This window comes from Triturus cristatus, chromosome 9 (genome assembly GCF_964204655.1).
Source record: "Triturus cristatus chromosome 9, aTriCri1.1, whole genome shotgun sequence".
NCBI lineage: Eukaryota > Metazoa > Chordata > Amphibia > Caudata > Salamandridae > Triturus > Triturus cristatus.
Window position 1 is genome coordinate 1,205,811,422 of NC_140592.1, and position 12,641 is coordinate 1,205,824,062.

Genomic DNA, 12,641 nt, shown 5'->3' on the forward strand with positions numbered 1-12,641 from the left:
GCCTGAATTTCAGCAATCAGACACTTTGTACAATGACCGGAATGCACATTGTCTATGGCAATTGTTGTATTACTTATGGAACACTAAGTGAAATAATTGAATTGTTTGTTCGAAAAGTCAAAGCAAATATTTTTTCAAAAAAGAACAAATCACATAATAGAAACACTCATTGCTTACACTTTGGACAGCACTGTGCAAATATATGCACGGAGTGTATTTTTTTAATTTTACTTACAAACCTAAACAAATACGTATGCAACCGCAGAAATGCTGCGCACTGTCGCATTAGCAACGTAATTGGCATTTTCCAAAAAATACTTATTCAAAAAAACTTCTGTGCAACCCTGAACCCTCAGGACACTCACTGCACGCAGAACCGATGCGTCCTTAAGAGCGATTCCTTCCAAGAAAAAGGGCACTTTTAAGAGGAAAAGCATACCTTGCATACACATGAAATGGGTAAAACACACTCACCTTTACCTCCAGGGCACAAGAAAAGCCGGGCGCTGCCCCATACTGTGCTTATTGGAAAAGACCACGTTGCTGATATCCAGTCGCGACCAGTCAATCGCCGACCTGTTAAAAAACATAACACCACAGGTGAGTTTTTAAATGGCATTTATATTTTTGTTTCATGCGTTATTGACGCGAATGTCACAAGCGCTGCAATCAACTAAACAAAATACACAGGACACACACTTTTTTTTTTCATAAATCTGAAAAAAGTTGAACATTCACGCATTGTGGTTTCCTTCTATGGTTTGCGCAGATTTCCAATTTCTAGTGGACTCATTAAGCTTCCCAATAATGTGCAGAATTCTACATTGATCCTAGAATGCTCTACTTATTTCACTAGTCTTTCTGTAACCTTCGAATGAACCTGTGCCAGAGGAATGGAAAAAATTGTTTTTTGTGATTATTGCCAAACCCACAACTTTGTGAGAGTTCACCACCTTTCACCGAGAACACTCTGATGCCTTAAGTCTACAGCAAGAAGCCACCACAACTACAGAATCTCCATAGCAATCAGTAGAATTTACAATCAGAAATGCCTGCAAATTATCATTTTGTGAATTTGGATTAGCTAATTTTCAGTACAACTTCACCTCTTTTACACACCCATGACATACTGAAGGATGGAAAGAAAACATTTTGAAAACAGGATCGTGGATATTTTTCCAATTCTGCATCAAAATAGAATTTGGGCCTCTGAGAGAGCTCTGCAGACAATGAAAAAAGGCCATTTCTATTCCTTGTGCAGTAATTTGGACCCACCACTTTCATATGCGGACGACACTCAGCTGATTTTTTCATGCGACAAAGGCACAGACTTCGATGGGGATGCAATCATATCCTGTCTCACAAAGGTTTTTAAATGGCTGAAGGATAACCAGCTCAAGTGCAACCCTGATAAGTCAGAAATGTGTCCGGCCTTGGGTGAGCAATTGGAGCAAATGGTGGCCGGAGGAACTGTCCCCCCCTAATGTCGCCGAATCCACAGTTAAGAATTTGGGCATCTACATTGATAATGCCCTCTCTATGAGCTCCCAAGTTCAGGCACTGGTGGGAACCTGTTCTGGCATACTCCATATGCTGAAATAATTCCTTCCACTCCTCCCACCAGACTCCAAGAAGATAGTGGTTCAGGCGCTGGTTACTCCTAGATTAGACTATGCCAATGTCCTTTACTTGGGCCTACCGGACTACCTCCTTCAGCGACTCCAGGTGCAAAACTCAGCGGCTAGGGCGATTCTCAAACTGAAACCCTGGTCTCATACGGCCCCTCACCTCAAGGCCTTACACTGGCTTCCAGTAAAGGATCGGATAAAATTCAAGGACATGGTAATTTTCTTTAAAGCCCTTCATGGTAGGGTGCCAGATACCTCAGAAGGCGTGCCTGTCGCCATGCACCTATTAGATCACTCAGTTCCTCCTCTGCTGACTTCGCTTGTGTCCCTAAGGTATGCTTGGCGTGCAGGGGTGGTAAATCCTTCATCCTTCTGAGTGCTCAAGCATGGAACAAACTTCTGGCGGCATTGAGAGCAACCACTGACTTGACTTCCTTTAAGGAACAGCTGAAAAAATGGCTTTTTAAAAGTTAAGTCGTTCTCGGGTGCAGTCCTATGTGAAACTCCGGCGCCGGGACACTCCTGATGTAGTAGCTGTGCGCTTTACAAGTTCCATTCATTCATTCACTGGATGGTAATCTTGAGGTGGCTTAAAAATGCTCTTGTCCTGTTGACCAAAAAGCCTGAGAGCATTTAAAGGAACAATATGCTCAGTTGCCATTTTTGTAGTGAATTCTGGGCTACAGGCCATTGATAGGGGCATGATCCTGGGGTACTCACATAAAACACTCACTGCCCGAACAAATGCAAAACTAACAATCACGGTACATGAAAACAAAAACCCTCGTTTCAATTATCTGTGATGTGAGAAAAAGTGAGGCGGTAAGACGACTTGCTATCCCCTCTGAAACGAATGATCCCTTCTTAGATGCATGCAAGGGGAGCGATGAGATGAACAAAGACGGAAGGCATCACAATGAAATGGATTTTTTCGCCACGGCAGAACAACTGGGTGCCTTTGGGAAGTGAACGTCTACCAGAAATGAATTTCACAGTTGTCTACCAGAAATGAATTTCACAGTCGGGAGACCACGGAATCCACTGCTGTCAAGTTTCGACAAGATCACTCTGGCTGGACAACATTAATAGTTCATGAAGGATTGACTCCCACAGACAAGACATACATGGCTTACTGGTGGTGCATAAAAAGTCAAACATTGCACTTCCTGCAGATCAGAAGCATTTCTGGAAAGTTGAGCCTTGCTGGTAATCGTAGGGCAATCCGCAGGCAACGAGTTGCCATCGTAGCCATCGCTGTCAACGTTTTTCAGCACAGTGACCGCCCACTGACTTTATGGGAGCAGAGGAAGAATTAACTTTTCCTCCTCCTTACACATGGTGCTCTGCCCCCTTTTAAACCCATGCCAGTGGTATATAGGACAGCTTCCTATTTTGGGGGCCATATTTAAGATAAAAACACTTCCCATTTCACAGCCAGGGGAATTACATATCTGAAAATGATCTCCTAAATCTTTAAAAAAAAAATGCCAAAACGGTACCCTATTTTATACATTAGGCTTGCAGCAGAAGGTTCCTTGCTACAATATTTCCTTGCAAACAGTTCACACAGGATCACAACCAGGCTACACTATTATGTTAATTATTCCATTTACAGTGTTCTAGTAAACTGCAGGAAAAAAGCACAAGGTATATGCTGAAAGGTGGTTTGTTACAAGGTGCAGGAAGAGACCTACAGTTAGTAACACCACCACAATCCCAAATAAAGTCCAGTCAAGACTCAATAAATTAGTCTTTGCTCAACACTTAGTTGCTTGGCTCAAGAGCAGAGAGGCTTAACTTAGGAGACAGGTGTGTAAAGCATTTAAAAACACTAACAGTAAATAAGTAAGACACAATAAAAATCCAACACAAATGTATACAAATAGGAAATATTTTTATGATTAAATTCACACCAATATGACAAATATCCAATGTAGGGAACCAGGGATATGAATTTTAAAAGATTAAATGTTTTCTAGTGGCTAAAAGTGAAAAGCACCAATTTGGGAGAGTGCTTGACTGGGACACAGTCAAAGTTTCAGGTCGACCAAGATGGAGTGCGGGTCGGATAGGATGAGCAGTAGGGCCCGGTCATGTTTTTACCTTCTGACTTAGTCACTTTTTTTGAGCTTTTTCTCTCGGCGTCGAGCAAGGTGTCACAGCTCAAGCCTCTTGTACCATCAAATGGCCCCACTGTTAGTCAGGGTTAGCAATGCCTGCTCTGCAGAGATAGAGAAAGTTTTGCGAGATTCCCTTGCCATGCTGAAGAAGGACAGGAATTTATACATGCTTCCTTAAGGGTATAAATGCAGGCCAGCAGATGGACCCAGTGCTCGGCTTCCGGAAACTTCACCCTTGAGACCACGCCCACTTCCTGTTCCATCGTGGAGATCCTCCTTGCTGTGGCTGAAACCTGTTTTTCTGTGGAGGTATTTAATCCTATTTCTTTTGGGCTGCCAATCCTTTTTGTTCCTTTTCTTTTGCCAGCTGGCACGCTACTGCTCCCTGATTCTTCTTGTGGATGGAGCGTTTGCCTGTTATGGCGCAGTAGCGCTAAAGACATTTAATGAGCAGCACCTATTTTTTTATTTGAGCAGTGTGTGACTCCGCGGCCGCGTTTGAAGGTAATTCGCGGCCGCGTCCTTTTTCTCGCTGCAACCGTGGTCGCGTATATATCTAATGCGCGACCATGTTTATTACAGTAGCACCTCTCTGATTATTTTTTGGCTTAAGCGCCAATTCATGAACATTCCTGGCCCCCAATATCAAGTGGCAACATTGGGCTGCATAAACGCACCCGAAATAAAAGGCCTTTTGGGAAATTGAACCATACTCCAGCTTTTTATTTTGTGCCAAAGTCCCTATGTTTGGAAATCTCCATATGTTCTCAGTAATAGACTGTGAATGTTCTTGTAAAGTCAGACTTTTTGTGGAACTTACGCCTTTAAACATGTTTGGACATTGAAAGCAAACCTTTGTGGATTTATCTGCCTCTTCTTCTTCGGATCTTCTGTGGACTGTGAAGGAAATAACGGATGTGCCTGATTTACCTTGTTCTTCGAATCACTCTCAAAGTTCATATGTTCCTTATCAAATCTGGCTGGTAAGTGGAACGACTGTCTCTGCGGGACAGGCATAATATCCTTACGAAGTTTTTGAGATTTACATAAGGGGATAGAATTTCATTTGGGGCATTTCTTGTTTTCTCTCCTAGGACACTCACTTTGAATTCGCTCTCCTTGAACCTTTTGGGGATTCAGAAGAGGCTACCTGGGTTTGATATCATTCCCCGCATCTCCCTGGGCTAGCCTTCCTGTATGAGAGAATCTTTTTTCTATATCAGGAGGCCTGTCTCTGGGGAGTGTGGAGAGCTCTCTTCGTTCCCGTGGACTGGGCATCAATCACTTCAGGTCAGTGGATACGGCGACACAAGGCTCCTGTTGCAGTTCCATGACAGAGGCTTGTTTCAGCATGAGGCCTTGGTAAACTACTGGAGGTCTCGTCGACAGTGAAAATCTCCGGCTGAGTCAGGATTCAACGTCGCCGGCTTGACTCTAGGCGACGAGTCAGTCAACTTTTTGAACTTTTTGTCAAAAATTCTCCAAATGGTCTCAAACTTCTGGATCTTCTTCCAGAAAGTTCTTTTAGGGTCTTGAAGGGTCCACAACACCAATCCAAGGTTCCAGAAGTTTGGAGTTGCTCCTTGGGAAGTTAGGACTACAAGACCCACAGTGCACCTGGACAAATCCTTCAAAGTCCAGGTGAAGCTGATCAAATGGCTTCTTCTTGGTGGAGATAATGAAAGGTGGAGCTCTTTTAACATGTTGCTTTCAGGGAGCCCACTCAAACTTTCAAAGCAAGGCAACGTCCTTGTTTTGGTGAAGCATAAGATGTGCAGCAGGTGCAGTCCTTGAGAGTACAATCCTCTTGGTGTAGAGCAGGGCAGTCCTTATTCTTGTTTCTTCCAGGCAGGGATCTGAGTTGCTGGGCAGCTCTCCCGTATTTATCTAGGTTTCTGGGCTGGCAAGCAGGGGTGGCACCCCTGATCAATGGAGTGCAGGGTGCTACCCTCTGTGATGACCACTTTCTCCGAAGTGTGGCATATTTTTGTCACAAAAAGCACTAATCACAAAAATTCAAAATGGAGAAAATCTCTGCTGGAGGTTGGCTACCTTTCCCTAACACTGCCCTTCCAGACTCTCTTCTAATTTAATTATCAAGGCTCCCATAGGGCTGGGGTTGCAGGATGTGGGAGTGGGCCTGGGTCCGGTCCTGACTTTCTTCCTTTGAAGACCAGTTGGGTTTCCTGTCCTGGCAACTGCAGATCTCCTCCCACAAGATGTCTTCTGTGTTTCAATCCAGGCCACTTCACACCTCTTTAAGGCAGCTCAGCCTGTTAAAGGCTGGCCAATCAGAAGACGCTGATACAGGGCTTAATTGGGTAACTTTAGGAAACCAGTTCTATAACTTCTTTCCAACAAAAGTTATAATAAATCTAACTTTGCCAAGTTGTCGGGGTCATTGTAACTATTAATTTAACACATTGAATTATTATTTTTGTTCACTCTTGTCTAAAGATAGACGTTATTAATATTAAATAAAGCCTTCCCATGCTAGCCAATGGAACCAATGCTCTGCAATGGGGAACGCGAAATTGGCAGTTATTTCCTCACCAGGGCATATAAAACATATTCCAAAATGTCCCTGCTTATTTTAACATGGCAGCCTACCCTGGGGGCACCGAGGGCAGACCTTAGGGGTGACGTATATGCAAAAATAAGGTAGTTTAAGACTTTGGAAGTACATTTAATTCCAAAGTGAAATTTGGACATCGTTTTATTTTAAACGCAGCCTGCAAGGCAGGGCTGGCTTCTAAGATGACCGCAGGCACCACAGCATGACACTCATCAGTGCATTAGATCTACTGAATCTCTAAACCTACATGCTCTACCATATAGTAGGGGCTTTCAAGTATATGGTCAGTACCAGCTGTAATTACACCTAATTACCATATACCTTTTAAACGGAGCACTGGAACTAGGTCTGGTTAGCAGAGCCCAGGGCACAATCAGAATCAGTAACAACAAGTATCAGTCAAAAAATGGGGGTTCTAAGGCAAAAAGGATGAGTTTCTCACAGTACAAGGCTAAACTCTTGACCCACATTTCAGAACAGATACTCAAATACTGGGTAGTGTGACTCCAACATAGAGTGCAAACTAGAAAGGGGTTTCCTTTGCAGAAATGCTGGGGGAACAGGAGTAATTCTGTTTTATTCTGCTTATGAACTTCGCTCAAGGATATGTCATCTGGAAAATACTAAACAGGAAAACTGGATGTATGTTACTATATCATGGTTGCAATGCAGACCTATAAATATAGCACTTCCACTACAGTTCCTGCAAATGCATCATCAATGGAAGTATTAACTGTTCTTTACTACACAACCACCTACCCTGCAACCTAGTCACTCAAGTCCATATATCCAATGTAATATTTTTGTAGGTTAAGTTGTTCATACACGATGATGTGGAGGAACACTGAAAATGACACAAAAGGCACTTTATAAAAGAGAATCGTCTGATATTTGCTTAATGGAACACTGATATAAGGGCTCCGGTCTATGATGACGTCTCTCTGTATTCTACTCTATGGAATATTGCGATCAGAATCCCATTCTACGGAAAACAATGGTATGACATCTAGTTCAGTGAAAACTAGTGTCTCGATTCCACTTTTTGGATTACTCATCGGAATGCCATTCCATGGAGCCATGGAATCTTGAACCTACTGTAGGGAAATACAGGATCTAGATTATACTCTATGGAACACCACCAGGAGAATTCCATTCTGTGGAAGAGGTGCAGAATTATAGATGGGTATCAGTGAATAACAGATATTTTTCACCAATGGACTCTAAGAGACATCAAATAGACAACTAGAGAGAATGTTCTCTTATGCATGAATCACTACCCTGCCTCCTACAGAACATCCACCTGCATTGAATACGAGGTAGAGGAGTAATGAGGGAGCCATGTAGAATACCGCCTTCCCTCACACAACCAAAATGAAAACAAACCAACCCGCTTCCTGCCACCCAACCCCTCATATTCTACATTTGCCCTCTCTCCTAAATATACAACAGAATCTGGAATGTGGCAGTTGGCACAGTTAGGGCGCCGCCCGCCTCCTTCGGGTCTGTGGACTCTGTTGCCACGGATCCACCCTGTGGCGTTACTTGAAACTTTCAGAGTGAAAGATTCCACGGGCGACTGCTTCTCACCACTGAACCATGAGCTCCAGCACAGGCAGTGTGTGCTCACCATCACAAGCGAAGACTTTAGGGCCCCTCTTTCAAATACATTACAAGTGGCTTATTTGTCCTACCATAACTCCAGAAGGTATAGCTCACCAAGCTACCAGTTATCAGGCTGGTAATTTCAGTAGGCCATGCCCTAAATGAAGGTGTAGCTCTTAGGCAACGTGGCCTGCCAGTGTAGGCCATTCATTACATGCTGCAGCATGCTTCGTCTTAGGTATCAAGAAATTTGACCACATTTCCCCTGCCCTGCTAACCCTCTAATGGCTCGCCACTGAAGCGCGGGGCCCAGTTTGAAATCGCTTGCATTACCCACAGAGGGCTGTACTCTTCCTCGTCTCCCGATCTAAACGAGAAACTGAAAATCTCTGGAGCAAATAAGAGGTTCTAGAAATGCCCAATCCCTGCTCTTGGAATCGCCCACCTTTAGTCGAGAAAGATTCATGTTATGTTATGTTAATGAGACTTGTAAAGCGCGCGATCACCCTTGGGTGTCTTGGCACTGATTGAAAGCTGAGCATGCTTACAACTGACGCACTCATTGTTAAAAAGCCAGGTCTTAATATCCTTCCTAAATACCATCTAGGATGGAGTGTCTCTAATATGTGCTGCGAGGTCGTTCCATAGTTTTGCTGTCCGGAATTGAATACTCCTGCCTCCTCAGTTTGCCTTTCTGATCTTAAGGACTACTAAAGTTTTTGAGTTTGTGGACCGTAGGGCTCTCTTACGTATGTGCCATGTTAACGTCTTCCTAAGAAATTCTGGGCCTGTGTCATAGTCTCTTGTGTGCACGGCACTAGGCTTTAAATTTAGCACGGTTACGTATCGGGCGCCAATGCAGCTTTCGAAGTCCCTGGGATATATGATGAAATTTAGGCAAATTCAGAACCATTCGAGCTGCGGCATTCTGCACCAGTTACAACTTATTGACATGCTTTTCTTGCGTAGTCCGGTAAAGACTGTTGCAAAAATCCAATTTTGAAAGGACTGGTGAAGTAATCACTATTTTCGTGAAATACATGAACCAGTCTTTCTCTGGTAGCGCCACTAGATTCTGGAACTCTCTGCCCCCCTCACTCCGTCTTACCACCGGTCTAGCAACCTTCAAACAAGCATTGGCATAGCCAATAGGTCTAGCCTTTGGGACCTTATAAGTCTTTAGCCATGCAGCACACAAGCTGCGAGTTTACAAACATGAGAAAGTAGATAGTGCAGCCGATTGCATATTGTACATAAAACTTTGGAAAATGCAGAGAAAAATACTGCAAATATTCTAATAATGCGACTGCTGTTTGGATTGTTGAATGTTATGTTGGCGCTTTGGCAACAGTCATATCGAGGGAAACTGAGAGGGATAAGGTGGTCGGTTCAGAGGATAGAAAACTAGGGAAAAAACTAGGGAGAAAGATAATGCATGAGAGAAGGGAAGAGAGAAGTGCTTAATTTGTAAGTGAATGAGTGCTGGTGCTGAATGATTTGCTCAGAAGCAGCGTCCAAACCAGCTGAAAGTACATGAATAGAGCGGTCATATTCCCAATCTGATACCTGTTTGTTTCATTTCCTCTGTATTGTTGAGTCTGCAGTGGGGGCGGGGGGCGCGGGAAGGGGGGTGATTGGTTCACGCGGAGTAAAGCTGCCATGAATGCAGTTAGCCAGGGGGGCACCTCAAGCAGGCGCTGCAAACACGAGGTGCGTGGAGCGAAAAGGAGGGTGGGAAGGGAGGCGGGGAGGGGAGAAGGAAGGCGCAAGGCAGAAATGGAAAGAAGTAGAGCATGGCGGATACCGAAAAGGCATGCAAACGGGGGGAAAGCAGAGAGCGTTGCTGCAGTCCTCGTTAGTTGTCAGCTAGAATTATTATCTGGAAGTTACTCACTACTCGGCAGCACGTGTTTTAACCGAATAAACTAATGTCTCATTGGGATTGGGGTCACACGATCCTCCTTGGAACAGCAGTTACACACTTGGCTGGTGCACCGGCTCGGTTTGCGTGCTGTGTTGGGATCTATGCAGCAGGCACATGAACAGCTGAGCTACCATCTTTAAACGTGGGACTGGCGGTTACGCATTGATCTCGGGTGTAACGTGCGTGAACCAGCTGGGATCTGACTGTTGTCAGGTGCGCACCTCTGCAGCAGGCGCCCAGCCCACTGACTGCCCTGGTAAGTTACGGTTATGTTTAACCCTACCCAGAAAGGGCTCTGCTGCCTGCATCTCCAGGGATCCTTGCTGCGGTTTCCTAAGGTGGCGGCTATAGTCGGCGTGTGCCTCGAGGCGTGTGCACGCGGGGTGGGAGTTCTGCTCGGATTGAAAGTGCCACGCATGGTCCGAGGCCACCTGGCAGCCGTGACTCACTCCTTTGGGAAGCTTCTGGCACTGATGGAGCAGTACGTGCGAGTAAGAGCGGGAGGAGCTTGTGAAGTGGGAGAACGGAGAAAAAGTACGGAAGGTGAAAAGGAAGCAAGGAGAGGGAGAAAGGGGCAAAGAGGGGGCAAAAGGAGGGTGCAAGGCAGGTACATGGGGAGCAAAGAGCGGGACCCCATGAGGAGAACAGGACACATGGAGAGGGTGAAAAGACTGGGTGGGGTTACAGGTTATAGAGTAAGACCTAAAAAGCCCACGAGTGGTGTGCATGAGCGCTTAGGAGACCGAGAAAAAATAAAAACAAGCATTGGCCGCGCGGCCGTGAAAGTAACAGCCGCGCGGCCGTGAAAGCGAAAGCAATAGCGATCGCGATCAAAGCGAAAGTGATAGCGATCGCTAGGACGGGACGCGCTGTGTGGCAAGCACACGAGTGGTGCGCGCGCAGCAGTGATTGGCGGCTGCGCGCGTGCACGCTCGCGTGCACTCAAGCTTTAGGCCACAGGCAGCACTTTAAAAATCCCAAATACAAAATGTCTCTCCGAGCCAGCGCAAGCGAAGGGGCTCAGCGAGACCTAAAAAGGACTTCAAGCCAAACCGTTTTGGCAGACATCTTGGTTAATTCACCTTCGACGTGACTTAGGTACTTTCTCCACTGCGCCCTGATCTGACTTCATGTAACTGTGTATGTCCTCTGCCCAACGGCTGTAACTGTCTCTTGTGGTAATATATGTACGCATCCACTGATGTAAACGTTTGAGTTCAACTACTATTACTGTCACCCGCTTTAACGGTGTGTGCTGTAAAGCGCTCTGATGCCTTCGGGCCATGTCCACGCTCTACAAAACTTTAAATATATAAATAAATAAATTCACACTGTAGGGATGCTCCAGGCAGAAGCCGTCCACTCTTTCAGATGTTAAATTAAGTGTTCCTTCACTCAAGATGTGAACACGTACCTAAACAACCATCAGCTACACACACTTACAATGCTTCTTTGCCTTACGAAGCAGGATGGGCTAATGCTTAAAAAACTCACCACTGACACCTGCTGGGATCTGACAGGAACCCCAGCAAGGCCAACTCAGCCCCACATCCTCCTGAGGTAGGTGAAATGAGCACCATTGGATTGGGCACTGCTACCATGGAATGTTCAGTGATACAAACAGCAGATGCCTGAGGTAAAGCAACAGCATAACAAATCATTTGCACTTCTTTCTTGGGGTCTCTTTTTTCCTCGAGGCACTTGACTTAGGTAATGGCTCTGAAACAAAACGTCAACTTTCAGCCTTACAGTATTGGACACCTGTACAAGTAAACCGCTTATCCCACGGAGACCGTCATTTGACAACAGCAAGTCCTGTAATAAAGTATTACCGTTTTATGTGATGGGGCGAGCGACAACGTTTATGCGACAGGAAGACCGAAACCGGACCAAAAAGACAACATGGCATGGGGCGGCTGCCAGCACCACGACGAGCCCTCCCTACAAATCCGCTCCGCAGTCTTGGAGCACAGGGAGCTTTTGGACACCTCCAGGTGGCGCCAACACATAAAATAAAAACAAATGACGTCTTGTCAATCACAACGAACAGCGTGCGTTCCTGGCACAGTCTCTTCTAGATAAAAAAAACCACACACACGCTAGTGCGCCCCCCCCCCCCCCCCCCAATCAGCGTGGGGAGCACGTGATGCAGATCACCTGCGCGAAAGATGTTTAAACCTGGAATTAAGCTGTGGCATATAAACAAAGTACCTCTTAAACAGATAACCGCTACCCTATAATCATGCACACCAACATTTTAGAAACAGAAAGTGGGTGATTTTGAAAAGAAATCCGGGGAATGTATTTTCCCCGTTGACATATACAGAAGGAAAGGTACTTTTGGGCAGGAGAGAGGTAAAATAAAGCCATTATTGACAGCAAAAATCACACGTGTCGCGCTTGAACCGTGTCTGTTGGTTTCCATGTATTCTTATATTATGTACTTGTTACAGGGCAGTTCGCGGGGTCAGCGAAACTAGTTATGCGTCTCCTGCGGGGTATTTGTGTGCAATTTATGCTAAATGAACCATACAATTTACGTGAATTGATATTAAAAGTCCCTAAAAAGTATTACTGACGTAATGCCGTGTCCAACACGGGCATTTGTGGATATGTTTATTGATTGAGGTGGGCGCCTCCAATGTACCTTGGACACCTTCCGCTGTTTGCATTTTTACAAAATCCTGTGAGTGAAACTACAAGTCCCAGAATGCAATGTGTTGTTGGACTAAAACAGCATCGGGTCCAATTGTCACTCGTGGGAGCACTTGGCAGCGAGTTAACACCACTCC

The 12,641-nt window shown here is 45.2% G+C and overlaps 1 protein-coding gene across 1 annotated transcript in view; it reads right to left on the reverse strand.

Moving 5' to 3' along the window:
- Positions 1 to 12,641, reverse strand: part of FUT8 (fucosyltransferase 8) — a 780,623-nt gene that overhangs the window by 435,854 nt on the left and 332,128 nt on the right. Inside the window, exon 4 of the mRNA XM_085627218.1 lies at positions 475 to 576. The gene's annotated coding sequence lies outside the window, so the exon portion shown is untranslated. The remainder of the gene's footprint in view (positions 1 to 474; positions 577 to 12,641) is intronic.